This window comes from Hyperolius riggenbachi, chromosome 4 (assembly GCF_040937935.1).
Source record: "Hyperolius riggenbachi isolate aHypRig1 chromosome 4, aHypRig1.pri, whole genome shotgun sequence".
Lineage (NCBI taxonomy): Eukaryota > Metazoa > Chordata > Amphibia > Anura > Hyperoliidae > Hyperolius > Hyperolius riggenbachi.
This window is the reverse complement of record NC_090649.1, coordinates 480,719,190-480,733,471: the sequence shown is the minus strand read 5'-3', so window position 1 is coordinate 480,733,471 and position 14,282 is coordinate 480,719,190. Positions and strand designations below refer to the sequence as shown.

Below are 14,282 nucleotides of genomic sequence, written 5' to 3'. Positions count from 1 at the left end.
GACTAAACTGGAACTGTTTGGGCACATGGATGTTGCTTATGTTTGACGAAGAAAGGGAGAGACCTTCAACTCCAGGAACACAGTTCCCAAACGAAAACATGCTGGTAAGAGCATAATGCTGTGGGGTATTTTGCAGTCTCAGGCACAGAGAGCTTTGTTCGGGTGAATGGCATCAAGAAAAAAGAAAATTATGTTGTCGTTTTAAAGAAGAATATGCAGAAATCTGCTTGTAGTTTAGGCTTAGGACATTGCTGGGTCTTCCAACAAGACAATGACCCAAAGCATACATCGAAATTATTCCAACAGTTCTTCAAAGATACAAAATCCCAAATCCTGGAGTGGCCCACAAAGAGCCCATACCTCAATCCTATTGAGAATATGTGGCAGGTGCTTAAGTGAATGTCCATGCTCGGAAACCATGCAATTTAGACCAGCTAGAACAGTTTACAATGGAAAATGGGCCAAAATCCCTCAGGAAACCTGTGACAACCTAGAAAAGAACTACAACATTGTTGTCAGTGGCTTAGAAAGGATACATTATTGACTGTTACTAATTATACTTAGTGGATAGTGTTTCGTTATAGTGTTATGCAGGAGAACAGAGGCGCCAAAAGGATAAAAGGAAGCTAAATGAGCTTAAAAACCAAATTCTTGGTAAATAGAGGAGGTCGTGGTGGACTTACCTCCTCCAAGTAGACACACAACGACTGTAGTAAAGACAGTAAAGATATTTTCCTCTATTTACCAAGAATTTGGTTTTTAAGCTCATTTAGCTTCCCTTTATCCTTTTGGCGCCTCTGTTCTCCTGCATAATATTGAGTCCACCCTGGGTGGAGGGTTGAACCCCCTTTTTTCTCATCTACAGAGAGTGACTTCTTATTCCTGAGTGGGGTCAGGAAAATCTCCCCACCTGCCCTTACAGTGGTTGCTTAATGGTAACCCTGGTTTGTGAGTATTAATATTTACTCTATCTAGTAACCATTTACCAGTACATATTACACTATTGGGGCTCTTGGTGTAACTTGTTTTTTTTTTGTTATAGTGTATATATTTCCAAAATAACAAACACTTGTTAAAGAGACACTGAAGTCTCTTTTATTGCTTTATTTTCTTATTCAGCCGTCTTCAGCATTCAATTCTAAGCTGATTCGCCACATTCCTGTGGCAGAATGAGTTATTTATGGCCCAGAAATAGCCCAGCAAAGTTCCAGGGCTTGCATATTTTTGCTTCGTGGTAGAGGCAGAGCAGTGTGCGGTAGCTCTGCCTCTTCTCCAGTCAATCTCTGCCCATTTCCGTCTCTCTCCGCCCTCCCTTTCTTGTTTCACTGAGAGGGGCGGGGAGAGGCAGAGATCAACGGAGATTGGCTGGAGAAGAGGCAAATCTACAGCTCTGCCTCTACCAGGCAGCAAAATCTGCGACTTGCAAAGTCGTGGAACCTTGCTGAGCTGTTTTTGGGCCCATAAATAACTCGTTCTGCTGCGGGGATGCAGCAAATCAGCTTAGAATGTAATGCTGAAAATGGCTGCATCAGAAAATAAGGTAAAAAAAAAATAAAAAAAATAAGAGACTTCTTTAAAGGGAACCTGAAGTGAAAATAAACTTATGATATAATGAATTGTATATGTAGTACAGCTAAGAAATAGAACGTTAGTCACAAATAATTAAGTCTCATATTGTATTCAGTACATGAAGAGTTAAGAAACTTCAGTTGTTATCTATGCAAAAAAGCTTCTCTGAGCTCTCTGACCCAATTTGGGTTAGGAGACAGTACTATTTTCTGAATCCACTTATACATCACAAACACTGATTCGCACGACAGCCAGGGGCCCCAGGTCTCTCTCACTAGCTGGGGCCACTTTTACATCAAAGAAACAGTTGACAACTCCAGGTAACATTTTACTGCAGGTGAGTTCAAAGGGTCATTAGCTCTGTTCTGTTTCATATTTTAAAATACAGGGTGTGGTTTGTAAATTGCAGATACAGGGAGTGCAGAATTACTAGGCAAATGAGTATTTTGACCACATCATCCTCTTTATGCATGTTGTCTTACTCCAAGCTGTATAGGCTCGAAAGCCTACTACCAATTAAGCATATTAGGTGATGTGCATCTCTGTAATGAGAAGGGGTGTGGTCTAATGACATCAAAACCCTATAACAGGTGTGCATAATTATTATTACGCAACCTCCTTTCCTTTGGCAAAATGGGTCAAAAGAAGGACTTGACAGGCTCAGAAAAGTCAAAAATAGTGAGATATCTTGCAGAGGGATGCAGCACTCTTAAAAATGCAAAGCTTCTGAAGCGTGATCATCGAACAATCAAGCGTTTCATTCAAAATAGTCAACAGGGTCACAAGAAGCGTGTGGAAAAACCAAGGCGCAAAATAACTGCCCATGAACTGAAAAAAGTCAAGTGTGCAGCTGCCAAGATGCCACCAGTTTGGCCATATTTCAGAGCTGCAACATCACTGGAGTGCCCAAAAGCACAAGGTGTGCAATACTCAGAGACATGGCCAAGGTAAGAAAGGCTGAAAGATGACCACCACTGAACAAGACACACAAGCTGAAACATGAAGACTGGGCCAAGAAATATCTCAAGACTAATTTTTTTAAGCTTTTATGGACTGATGAAATGAGAGTGAGTCTTTATGGGCCAGATGGATGGGCCGGTGGCTGGATTGGTAAAGGGCAGAGAACTCCTGTCCGACTCAGACGCCAGCAAGGTGGAGGTGGAGTACTGGTTTGGGCTGGTATCATCAAAGATGAGCTTGTGGGGCCTTTTCGGGTTCAGGATGGAGTCAAGCTCAACTCCCAGTCCTACTGCCAGTTTCTGGAAGACACCTTCTTCAAGCAGTGGTACAGGAAGAAGTCTGCATCCTTCAAGAAAAACATGATTTTCATGCAGGACAATGCTCCATCACACGCGTCCAAGTACTCCACAGCGTGGTTGGCAAGAAAGGGTATAAAAGAAGAAAAACTAATGACATGGCCTCCTTGTTCACCAGATCTGAACCCCATTGAGAACCTGTGGTCCATCATAAAATGTGAGATTTACAAGGAGGGAAAACAGTACACCTCTCTGAACAGTGTCTGGGAGGCTGTGGTTGCTGCTGCATGCAATGTTGATGGTGAACAGATCAAAACACTGACAGAATCCAGGGATGGCAGGCTTTTGAGTGTCCTTGCAAAGAAAGGTGCCTATATTGGTCACGGATTTGTTTTTGTTTTGTTTTTAAATGTCAGAAATGTATATTTGTGAATGTTGAGATGTTATATTGGTTTCACTGGTAAAAATAAATAATTGAAATGGGTATATATTTGTTTTTTGTTATGTTGCCTAATAATTATGCACAGTAATAGTCACCTGCACACACAGATATCCCCCTAAAATAGCTAAAACTAAAAACAAACTAAAAACTACTTTCAAAAATATTCAGCTTTGATATTAATTCGTTTTTTGGGTTCATTGAGAACATGGTTGTTGTTCAATAATAAAATTATTCTTTCCTTATGCCTTCCTTAGTTACGTGATTATTTACCTAGTAACCTACCCTCCTGGGTGGTGTGAAGTATCGCGCTCGCTCAACCGGCAGCCTCAGCAGAGCAGCTAATTGGTAAACACAGGATGTTAACCCTACATCTGCTTCCATGAAAGCAGGAAGTAGACACACTAGTGATTTATTGCGGGATTTGTATCAGCGGCAACGAAGACATTTTATTTCTTTAACCTCCCTGGCGGTAAGCCCGTGCTGAGCACGGGCTATGCCGCCGGGAGGCACCGCTCAGGCCCCGCTGGGCCGATTTGCATAATTTTTTTTTTTGCTACACGCAGCTAGCACTTTGCTAGCTGCGTGTAGCATCCGATCGCCGCCGCTACCCGACGATCCGCCGCTATTCGTCGCGCCGCGGCCGCCCTCCCCCCAGACCCCGTGCGCTGCCTGGCCAATCAGTGCCAGGCAGCGCTGTGGGGTGGATGGGAGTCCCCTTTGACGTCACGACTTTGTCTCGCTACATGAAAACATTTTTTTTTTAAGAAACACTACTTTGCTGCCCCCTGGCAGATTTTTTTAAACCGCCAGGAGGGTTAATGTTTATTATAGTATTGCTTATTGTTTAGAGCAGAGAGGAAGTTCTGAGTTCAGGTCTGCTTCAACAGTATAAATAAAATAGGGTTTTTCTTTTTTTATTAAATTGGGCGCTATCCATCAATTTGCTCAGCAGCACTTCTGTCGCAGCGTACTAATAAATTTTAAAACAATAAGGGCCCGTTTCCACTATTGCGGTGCGGAATCGCCGGTAATTCACCGCTGACGAAATCGCATGCGGATGCGATTCCGCATACGTTTTTTGCCGTGATTTCGCAAGCGATTTCACATAGGTTAGGGTATATGCGATTTTAACCATGTCACTGCCTGTGTTCATTTACATTAGTTTCTACGCGAAATCGCGGGAAAAAACGCATGCCAAAAAACGCATGCGATTTCCCTATTCAATGCATTGCGTGCGATTTGCATAGCGGTGTGCGGAGAGCGAATTCTGACGGCTCTGCCGTGCAGATTTTTCCCGCACAGAAAAACGCTCAGCACTTCGGACAAGTGGAAACAGGCCCATCCACTTGTATTGGCTATGCGAATCCGCATGCAGACAACGCATGCGGATTCGCCATAGTGGAAACGGGGCCCTTAGTAAAATACTCTTCATTTCATACAAATAATTTTCAGTTTGTTTTTTCCCTTGCCTAGCATTGCAAAACAAGATTGAGCATGTTGCTTTCTTAAAAATAAATAAATAAATCATATTCACAAATGCCAGCTGAACGCTTTGCAAAGTTTTTTTTTTTTTTTTGCTGTGTCAATAAAAATAAAAAAAATTACCAAGAAGAAAAAAAATAGGAAAAAAAAAATCTGAGACGTAGTAGAAAAAAAAATATTTAAAAATATATAAATATATTTTCATTGTGGTTTTTTTTTTTTTTTTTTTTGCATGTGTGAGTGTGTGTGTGTGCTTAGTACGTGTGCCCCCCTCTCTCTCCCTGGGCTCCGCTCTCTCTCTCCCTCCTTGTGGCTGAGCGAGGCTCGTGCTGCTCTCTCTCTCTCTCTCTTTACACTGCCAGCCCCTGATGTGATGGCGAAGAAACCCCGTTGACAAGGCACTGCTTTTTCATGACGGTGAGTTTCCCTTTGAGTGTATTATAATTTTGTGATAAAAATTTCAAGGAAGAAAAAAAAAAAAAAAAACCTCCTTCCTCCCTTCCTTCCTTCGGGGAGGGAGAGAAAAAAAAAGACGGGGGGGAGAAATCTATCTCCAGACCAGACCAGGAGAACAAAATAGAAACAGAGGAGCAAATAAAAATAATAATAAACAGTTGCCAAAAAGCCAGCAGATGAGGTTTCAGCCTGGAGAGCCATTGGCTGCTGCCTTATCCCCCCTCTCCTCTGACTCCTCTCTCTTTTTGGCACTTACAAAAAAGGGAAAGAATGAAATATTTATCCCAGTATCTATATTTCCTATAGGGGGTGGGGTGGGGGTAGTTGAGGATCAGGGGAGGGGGAAGCTTGTTTTTTAGCTGGAGGTGGTAAGGAAAGTAGCCAGAGAAAGGTGACAGTGTAACAAGGGAGGGGTAGTTTGTATTTTTTTTTCTTCTTCTCTTGATGCAAATTGAAGGGGGGGGGGGGAGAAAGAAAAACTCTTCTTTCAGTGACTCATTGATGTGAGCCGGTTTAAAATTAGTTTTTCTCTCTCTGGTTTTTTTTTCCTCCCACCTCCCCCCCTTCTCCTCCTCCCAACGCTGGATCGCCACCATAAGAGGGGGAAAAAATAGAAAAGAAAAATAATCTTTAGCAATCCCCTCCCCTTTCTTTCTGCTCGGTTGCTGGCGTTCGGCGGCTTTTATTACACCGAGGTCGGCTGCTGCGGGGAGGACGCCGGAGTTCTCTCCCCTCCCGTTTCCCCCCTCGCTGGACGCGCTGCTCTATCTCCTGATGCTTTGCTGTAGCCGAGAGCTCGGCCTGTAATGGCCGCTGATGGCGCTTTTTTTTGCTCACTCATCGTTCACTGGATCTTATTTGGTCTGACTGCCGTGCTGTGGACATTTTTCCCTCTATTTTGGGCTGGTTTAGGGCGCTGCCGAGGCGGGAGCCGTCGCCTCCCTGGGGAGAGGATTGTGCGGCTGGGCTGGCGCGAGATCGTTATGTTTCCGCGGCGTTCTGCCCTCGCGCCCCAGCGTTCTGAACGTTCCGATCCTCGCATCCTGTCCGCTCGCGCCGCAGCGTGCTCTCTCCCTCTCCAGCCGCGCCCGCTGATCACACGAGGCTTCGTTCGATCTTTCCGCGCATTTTCAGGGGTATTTCGCACGATAGCACTTCGGCCTCCGGGTTTCTAAAATGGCAGCGAGCCCTTGCAGTGTTTTCTGATTTTTCATAGGCTGACACTGATATCTATATCTCGCCGGATTCGATGGTGGCTTTTTTCACATTGTTTTTCGGTTTTCTGACGCAATTTGCTGTTTTTATTGCGTTATGAGGTCGGTTTCCTGTCTTTTCTCCGTTGTTTGGGGTGGAGGGAAGATGGCGGCGGCTGTTGGCTGCGGGCCAGGCGGGATGGCGTACTTACTGCACGGCCTCCATTGTGCTGATCTTCACATTCCTCTCCCGGGCGGGCAGCAGCCTGGCCACGGCTCATAGACGCTCTGCTGGGACATCTGATCAATAAAACGCGTTTTCTGTGTTTGTTTTGACATTTTGCATCATTTTTATTGTTTTATTTTTTAATGTTTTACTTAAACATTCTATACATTTATACAGGATCTGATGGTTGAGGTTTTTTTTTCTTTATTTTTGGTCTGATGTTGATGTATAGCTGAATGACTGATGGGGACATAAACTGTCACCTATCAGAATGTTGATGAAGATGGTGTATTTTTTTATATGAGAGTTCTTGAAATATAGATGATTTATTCATAGCTGTTATCAGATGCCTGTATACACAGGGAAAGGCTACCCAGTTGCCAAAATACTTTATAATTATTTTGATTGACAAATAAATGCAATGGTTGTCGAGATCTGTCATCAGTCTGATTTGTGTGTATTTTTTGTTTTTTGTTTTTGTTTAAATACTTGGTTTAGGCGAGTGTTATGTGCCCATTTGGTTGATAAAGCATGAGGATGGTGTGTGTGGGCTTTCCAGGATTAGTTTTATAATGGAGGGAGTACTACTGCTCTTTAGTTCCTACTCCTGTTCTATTGATTATCTATTCTTTGAATAATTTATAAAAACAATGTTTGGAACAGACTGTTGGTGTTCCAAAATATAAATGGACAAGTGATCCAACGATGATTGAAAGGTGAATCAGATTTGCAAACCCGAGGCACTGGCAATCAGTTATCTTTGATGAGAATTTGTGGGGGATAAACTGAACCCCCCCCCCCCTCAAAGTGAATGGCAGTCCCCACATGGGATTCTCAAAATTGCAAAGGGAAGTTCTTATCAAATCAGAGTTTGCATAATCCAGTTTTTTTATCATCAAAAAAATTGATGGACAGCTCTCAAAACCTGATTGAGTGCATGCTCAGGTCTGTAAATTCTCTGGAAGGGAAAGTAGCATATTTGGTGAATTACTAGCCCTGTGCTGGACATGAAGACATGCTATATGTGTGATGCTTGGCTTGCATATAAATCTGTACATTTCCAGCCCTGTTAGTTTTGCATCAGTTTTATCTGGCTAGACTGGAAATGGACACCTTTTGTGTGTGTGTGTGTGTGTGTGTGAATACGCCCATAGAATACTGGCAGGATTGGATCGAAAGTGGACATCTTTTATGTGTGAATACAGCCATAGAAACATACAAAACAGATGCTGTCAAACTGAGTGGATTTTACACCTTTTTTTTATGTGTGAATCAAGTAGCCATGTGTGTCGTTTCCTCTTCCTGCTTCATTCGGTGATGCACTTCTCTAACAGAGAAGACGGGTGACCAGGAAGTTCTAACATAGCCAAGATGGCAGCCACACTTTTTAAACTGAAATTGAACGAAAACTAATTGGTGTAGACTGGCGATTCATGCATTAAGGGCTGGTGCACACCGAGCGGCTTTTTGGGCGTTTTCAGATCCGCTTGCGGCTGCGGATCTGCTTGGTCAATGTATCTCAATGGGGTGGTGCACACCAGAGCGGCAGGCGTTTTGCAGAAACGAAAAATGCCTGGGTGAGGCATTTTTTGGATTTCGGATGCGTTTCTGCCTCAATGTTAAGTATAGGAAAAACGCAAACCGCTCTGAAAAACGGCACTTCAGAGCGGTTTTGCAGGCGTTTTTGTTACAGAAGCTGTTCAGTAACAGCTTTACTGTAACAATATATGAAATCTACTATACTGAAAACCGCAGCAGCAATCCGCAAAATGCTAGCAAAACGCCTCATAAAAATAAAAAAAAGCGTTTAAAAATCTGCTAGCATTTTGCGGATCTGCTAGCGGGTTTTGGTGTGCACCAGCCCTAAATGAAAGAGGAGAGCACAAGCTACAGAAAGGTATGTCTCTTTGCAGTACTGGTTGGAGTTAAAGGCATGCCCATGAGAGGTGCTCGGAGTCCCTTTAAAGGCACGTACACGCCTTACTTTTTCAAACAACGGGTCCGTCAGACCCTCCCGCGGGACGATCGTTCTGCTGACAGTTGCATGTGAGTACAAGCTGTCGGCAGACTGATAATACTGTTTTCGAGCAGATCAGTCAAAAACAGTCTTATCAGTCTCCCAACAGCCTGTACTCACGTCCTACTGTCGGCAGAACGATTGCCCCACTGGAGGGTCTGACAGAACAGTCGTTTGAAAAAGTACGGCGTGTGTACGCGCCTTAAAGAGATCCCGAGGTGGTAATTAATTATGTTAGTGGGGCACAGAGGCTGGTTGTGCACACTAACATAACACCAGCCTCTGTTGCCCCATGGTGTGCCTCCATGTCCCCCCTGCACGCCGCTATACCCCCGCAGTGCTGGTGACATGCAGCGTGTCGCCAGCACAATGTTTATCTAAGCGCTGTCAGTCAGCACCGCTCCCCCTCCTCTGCATCAGCGCTACCCGCTGCGTCACTTCCCTCCAATCAGCGGGAGGGAAGGGACATGGGCGGGTAGCGCGGATGCGGGGGAGAGGCGCTGACAGACAGCGCTTAGATAAACATTGTGCTGGCGACACGCTGCATGTCACCAGCACTGCGGGGGTATAGCGGTGTGCAGGGGGGTCCTGGAGACACAGCATAGGGCAACAGAGGCTGGTGTTAGTGTGCACAACCAGCCTCTGTGCCCCACTAACATAATGAAATCCCACATCGGGTTCTCTTTAAAGGAATACTGTAGGGTAAGCAGGGGGGGGGGTTAATGAGTTGAACTTACCCGGGGCTTCTAATGATCCCCCGCAGACATCCTGTGCCCGCCCAGCCACTCACCGATGCTCTGGCCACGCCTCCGGTTCACTTCTGGAATTTCAGACTTTAAAGTCTGAAAACCACTGCGTGTGTGCGTTGCCATGTCCTCGCTCCCACTGATGTCACCAAGAGCAGTACGCTCAGGCACAGACCATAGTGGGCCTGCACAGTACGCTCCTGGTGATGTCAGCGGGAGCGAGGACACGGCAACGCAGGTGCAGTGGTTTTCAGACTTTAGAGTCTCAAATTCCAGAAGTGAACTGGAGGCAGGGCTGGAGCAGTGTAATGATGACAAACAGAACATGGCTGCTCTCATTGTATCACAGGAATAAATCATCAACTGTTTAACCACTTGCCGACCGCACACTCATAACGTGCGTCGGCAAAGTGGCAGCTGCAGGACCAGCGACGCAGTACTGCGTCGCCAGCTGCAGCCTAATTAATCAGGAAGCAGCTGCTCGTACGAGCGGCTGCTTCCTGTCAAATCACGGCGGGGGGCTCCGTGAATAGCCTGCGGGCCGCCGATGGCGGTTCGCAGGCTAGATGTAAACACAAGCGGAAATAATCCGCTTTGTTTACATTTGTACGGCGCTGCTGCGCAGCAGCGCCGTAAGGCAGATCGGCGATCCCCGGCCAATCAGCGGCCGGGGATCGCCGCCATGTGACAGGGGACGTCCTGTCACTGGCTGCACAGGACGGATAGCCGTCCTGTGCAGCCCCGATCACCGGGGGAGGCAGCAGGTAGGAGAGGGAGGGGGGAATTTCGCCGTGGAGGGGGGCTTTGAGGTGCCCCCCTCGCCACCCACAGCAGGCAGGAGAGATCAGACCCCCCCCAGCACATCATCCCCATAGGGGGGAAAAAAGGGGGGCAATCTGATCTCCCTGCCTGCACCCTGATCTGTGCTGGGGGCTGCAGAGCCCACCCAGCACAGATCAATCAAACCAGCGCTGGTCCTTAAGGGGGGGGTAAAGGGTGGGTCCTCAAGTGGTTAAGCTGTATGCAGCCAGTTTTGCTGTGTAAACTATCTAAACTTTAGATATGATATATAGACAAGTTACTTGTTATAGTTAGTTTTTCATCTCGGATCCACTTTAAGAAGTTAAGCAACCAGGGATAAATATGACACTAACCTCCACCCCCGGGTGACAGGCAGGGCAGTGGTTTCACAGCAAATCACATACAAGTCATCCAGGCTGCTCCCCCTACAGCTCCCAGCAGCTTTGCGCTGTTCTGCGTGTATGGCTCTGATGTGTCACCTGACCTCATGCAGGTCAGGTGACACGGTAGGGGCCTGTATGAGGAGGATATAAAGCTGCTGGGGTCTGCAAGTCACTTCCGCTGCGCAATTCTTTGCAAACTGCAGTGATCGCCCCCATTATCCCCTGCCAGGTATGCCGGTTAGTTGAGACTGATGCCTGAGTTCCAGTTCGAGTAGGTTCACACTTTTTTCAAAAAACGTATCCGTGGCTCTGGTTTTTGGCCTGGATCAAAACCGGAGCCACAGATGCCAATGTAAAAAAAAAATCAGTCTTCACTCAAAAAAACCCCGGATCCGTCTCCGTTCTGGTGGATCAGTTTTGAAAAACTGAACGGACGGTCTGGATTTGCAGGATTTTCACGGACCGCACATGGATCCGGATACATAGAGGGGCAGTGAAAATGAATAGTAAAACGGATTCTCCTCTACACAGGCAGCTTTGGACACAAGGGCGACATTGCAGGAAATCAAGCGGCGAGCGGTGGAACGCAAGGAAAGAAGATATGCTTCCCTTTTCGCAGTCTATACATTTTAAAGGATACCCGAACTGACGTGACATGATGAGATAGACATAGTGCCAAGCACACTAATAACTATGCCGTGTAACTTTTTTTTCTTTCTCTGCCTGAAAGAGTTAAATATCAGGTATGTAAGTGGCTGACTCAGACCGGAAGTGACTACAGTGTGACCCTCACTGATAAGAAATTCCAACTATAAAACACTTTTCTAGCAGAAAAATTGCTTCTGAGATCAAGAAAGAGGTAAAAAGGGTAATTTCATATCAGTGAGGGTCACACTGTAGTTACTTCCTGTCTAAGTCAGGACCGAGTCAGCCACTTTCATACCTGATATTTAACTCTTTCAGGTAAAGAAAGGAAAAAAAAAAGGAACATGGCATAGTTATTTGTGTGCTAGGCACTGTACATACCCATGTCTATCTCATCATGCCCCATGTCAGTTCGGGTATCCTTTAACAACTTTTAGCTCACGTCTGGTACACTTTAATTCAAGTAAACTTGAGATGGGGGAAGAACAAGATGATTTTTACTTTCCTGGGGCTCCTTCCAGCAGGGTTAGTAGTAGTCTGTCTCATTTCCCTCTGTGTCCTCTTGGTCTTATCCATTGTACTGCTGTAGCCAAATTAAAATCCGTAACTTAAGGGCTACTGTACATGCGCTGTTAGGGACTGCGTGCCTCTTCGATCATGCTCCCATGGTCAGGAACGTTCTGGACAAGTCTGTATGAACTGCGCATGCACAGTACGCTCCCGGCTTCAGGAGTACAATTGTGAAGGCATACACCTGGACAGCCCAATGCCAATAGCCTGCGACTAAACCAGTCACAGATTTTAATGTGTTGCTGCTGCCCCCTTAGGGCTTGTTTCCACTGTAGCGGTGCGGAATCGCCTGGATTCCACCGCTGAAGAAATCGCATGCGGCTGCGTTTCCCCATGCGGATTTCCCCGCGATTTCGCATGGCAAGGAGCCATGCGAATTTAACCATGTCACTGCCTGTGTTAAGTTCCATGCGAAATCGCGGGAAAATCCGCATGACAAAGCCGCATGCGATTTCCCTATTGAATACATTAGCGGCGATTCGCCCGCATTCCTGCCGCACGCGAATCTGCACGACCCTGTCGTGCAGATTTTCCCCGCACCGAAATACGCCGCCGCACACGTGGAAACAGCCCCATCCACTAACATTAAGTATGCGAATCCGCATGCAGTGCCCGCATGCGGATTCGCTATAGTGGAAACAAGCCCTCAAAGGAAAACTTAAGTCAACAAAAAAAAATTAGATTTACTCACCTGGGGCTTCCCTCAGCCCCCAGCAGCCGATCGGTGCCCTCGCAGCCCTGCTCTGACGCTCCAGGACCCGCCGGCGAACAATTCCGGTTTGGCCGTCACCTGCCGATAGGCATGGGAACGCGAGTGATTCTTCGCGTTCCCAGCCTGTATATCGCCCCCTATGCTGCTATTGCGGCCAGCTGGTTGCAGTAGCACCATAGGGGGCGATATACAGGCTGGGAACGTGAAGAATCACTCGCGTTCCCATGCCTGTCAGCCGGTGACGGCCAAACCGGAAGTGTTCGCTGGCGGGTCCTGGAGCGTCAGAGCGGGGCTGCGAGGGCACCGATCGGCTGCTGGGGGCTCAGGGAAGCCCCAGGTGAGTAAATCTAATTTTTTTTTGTTGACTTAAGTTTTCCTTTAAAGAGAGCCCAAGAAGGGCTCAAAAAATGAAAAAAAAAAGTAGGCTACCTATTCCGCTCAGCTGCAAAAACCGCCACTCCTGTGGGCCGCAATGGCCCACTTTTTGAGTGACCTCTGGGTCACGACACTGCACTGAGAGACTGTGTGTCTCTCATAGCGTGCAGAGGGCGCAGCCAGGGAGAGAGAGCTGCCCAATGGCAGTTCAGGAAACCCTGTAGGAACAACCCTGGAGTTTTTATCAGGGAATTCCTCTGTGTTTTAACTCCGACTTAGTGACAAATCTTGTTGCTAAACTCGGGGGCCTATAGCGTGGCGGTGGTGGGGGGGCAGAGAGCGGTGGTTGGGGGATACAGAGGCATGTGATGAGGCAGAAGACATGGTTCTGTGTTCCATCTGCCCCCGAAGATCCACCTCAGGTTCTATTTAAAGGAAACCAGAGATAATATAAAATAAGTTTTATACATACCTGGTGCTTCCTCCAGCCCCATGCACACGGATCGCTCCCATGCCGCCATCCTCAGTCTTCTGTATCGCTGGTACTGGGTCCCGTAACTTCGGCCAGTCTGCTCAAGAGAAGTGCGCTCTCTACGTATCTCTCCAGCAGGTGCCGAAGTTGCGGGACCTGGTATCAGTGATACAAAAGGCTCAGGACGGTGGCGTGAAAGCGATCTGTGCGCATGGGGCTGGAGGAAGCACCAGGTATGTATACTGGCTGAAAGATTGGACCAGGGGGACACAGAGGGGGCCGAAAGGTAAGTAAAAATCCTCTTGTTCCCGCAAGCAACGCGCTTAAAGGACTCACGAGGCAAAGCTTCTAATCTATTTTTTACTCACCTCTGGCTTCCTCCAGCTCCAGCAGCCATGTCAGTCCTCCGCCACAACTCCGGTGCTCCTAGGTGTCCCACAGGCTGCCTGTAATGATCGCGACCCGCCGGCGGGATCGGCTCTTTTGTGCACTACTACTGCGCAAGTGCAGTTTGTGCTAGGTGACGTGGCCGTGCGGGCGCAGTAGTCACGACCATTGTTGGACACCGAGGAGGACTGGAGCTGCAGCGAGGGGCTGACATGGCTGTTAGAGGTTGGAAGAAACCCCAGGTGAGTATAAAATAGACTTCTAAACGCTTTGAGCTTGGGGTAATCGAAGTCTATGAGCAACGCAGCAAGTGTAAACGTCGGAGCATGGTGCTTATGTGATGGCCGGCTGGAATCCCAGTGACTTCCTGCCCAGCAGGAAGTACGTCGCTGACCAGGGGCGGCGCTATGCATATGATTTTTTTTGGCTCACTCTGTCGCAGAGTCATATGCTTGACTTTTTTTGCGATGCGGCAAGAGCATCGTACTGCAAACAATAGGTGTAAAACCAGCCAACGGTGTCAATTTCATCGGTGAATTGTGCAAAATAA

At 46.9% G+C, this 14,282-nt stretch overlaps 1 protein-coding gene across 3 annotated transcripts in view; it reads left to right on the top strand.

Moving 5' to 3' along the window:
• Positions 1-5,048: 5,048 nt before the first annotated feature.
• BICRAL (BICRA like chromatin remodeling complex associated protein) overlaps positions 5,049-14,282 on the top strand; it is a 79,663-nt gene continuing 70,429 nt past the window's right edge. For all 3 annotated transcript variants that reach the window (XM_068232970.1, XM_068232969.1, XM_068232968.1), the window contains exon 1: positions 5,049-5,166. The gene's annotated coding sequence lies outside the window, so the exon portion shown is untranslated. The remainder of the gene's footprint in view (positions 5,167-14,282) is intronic.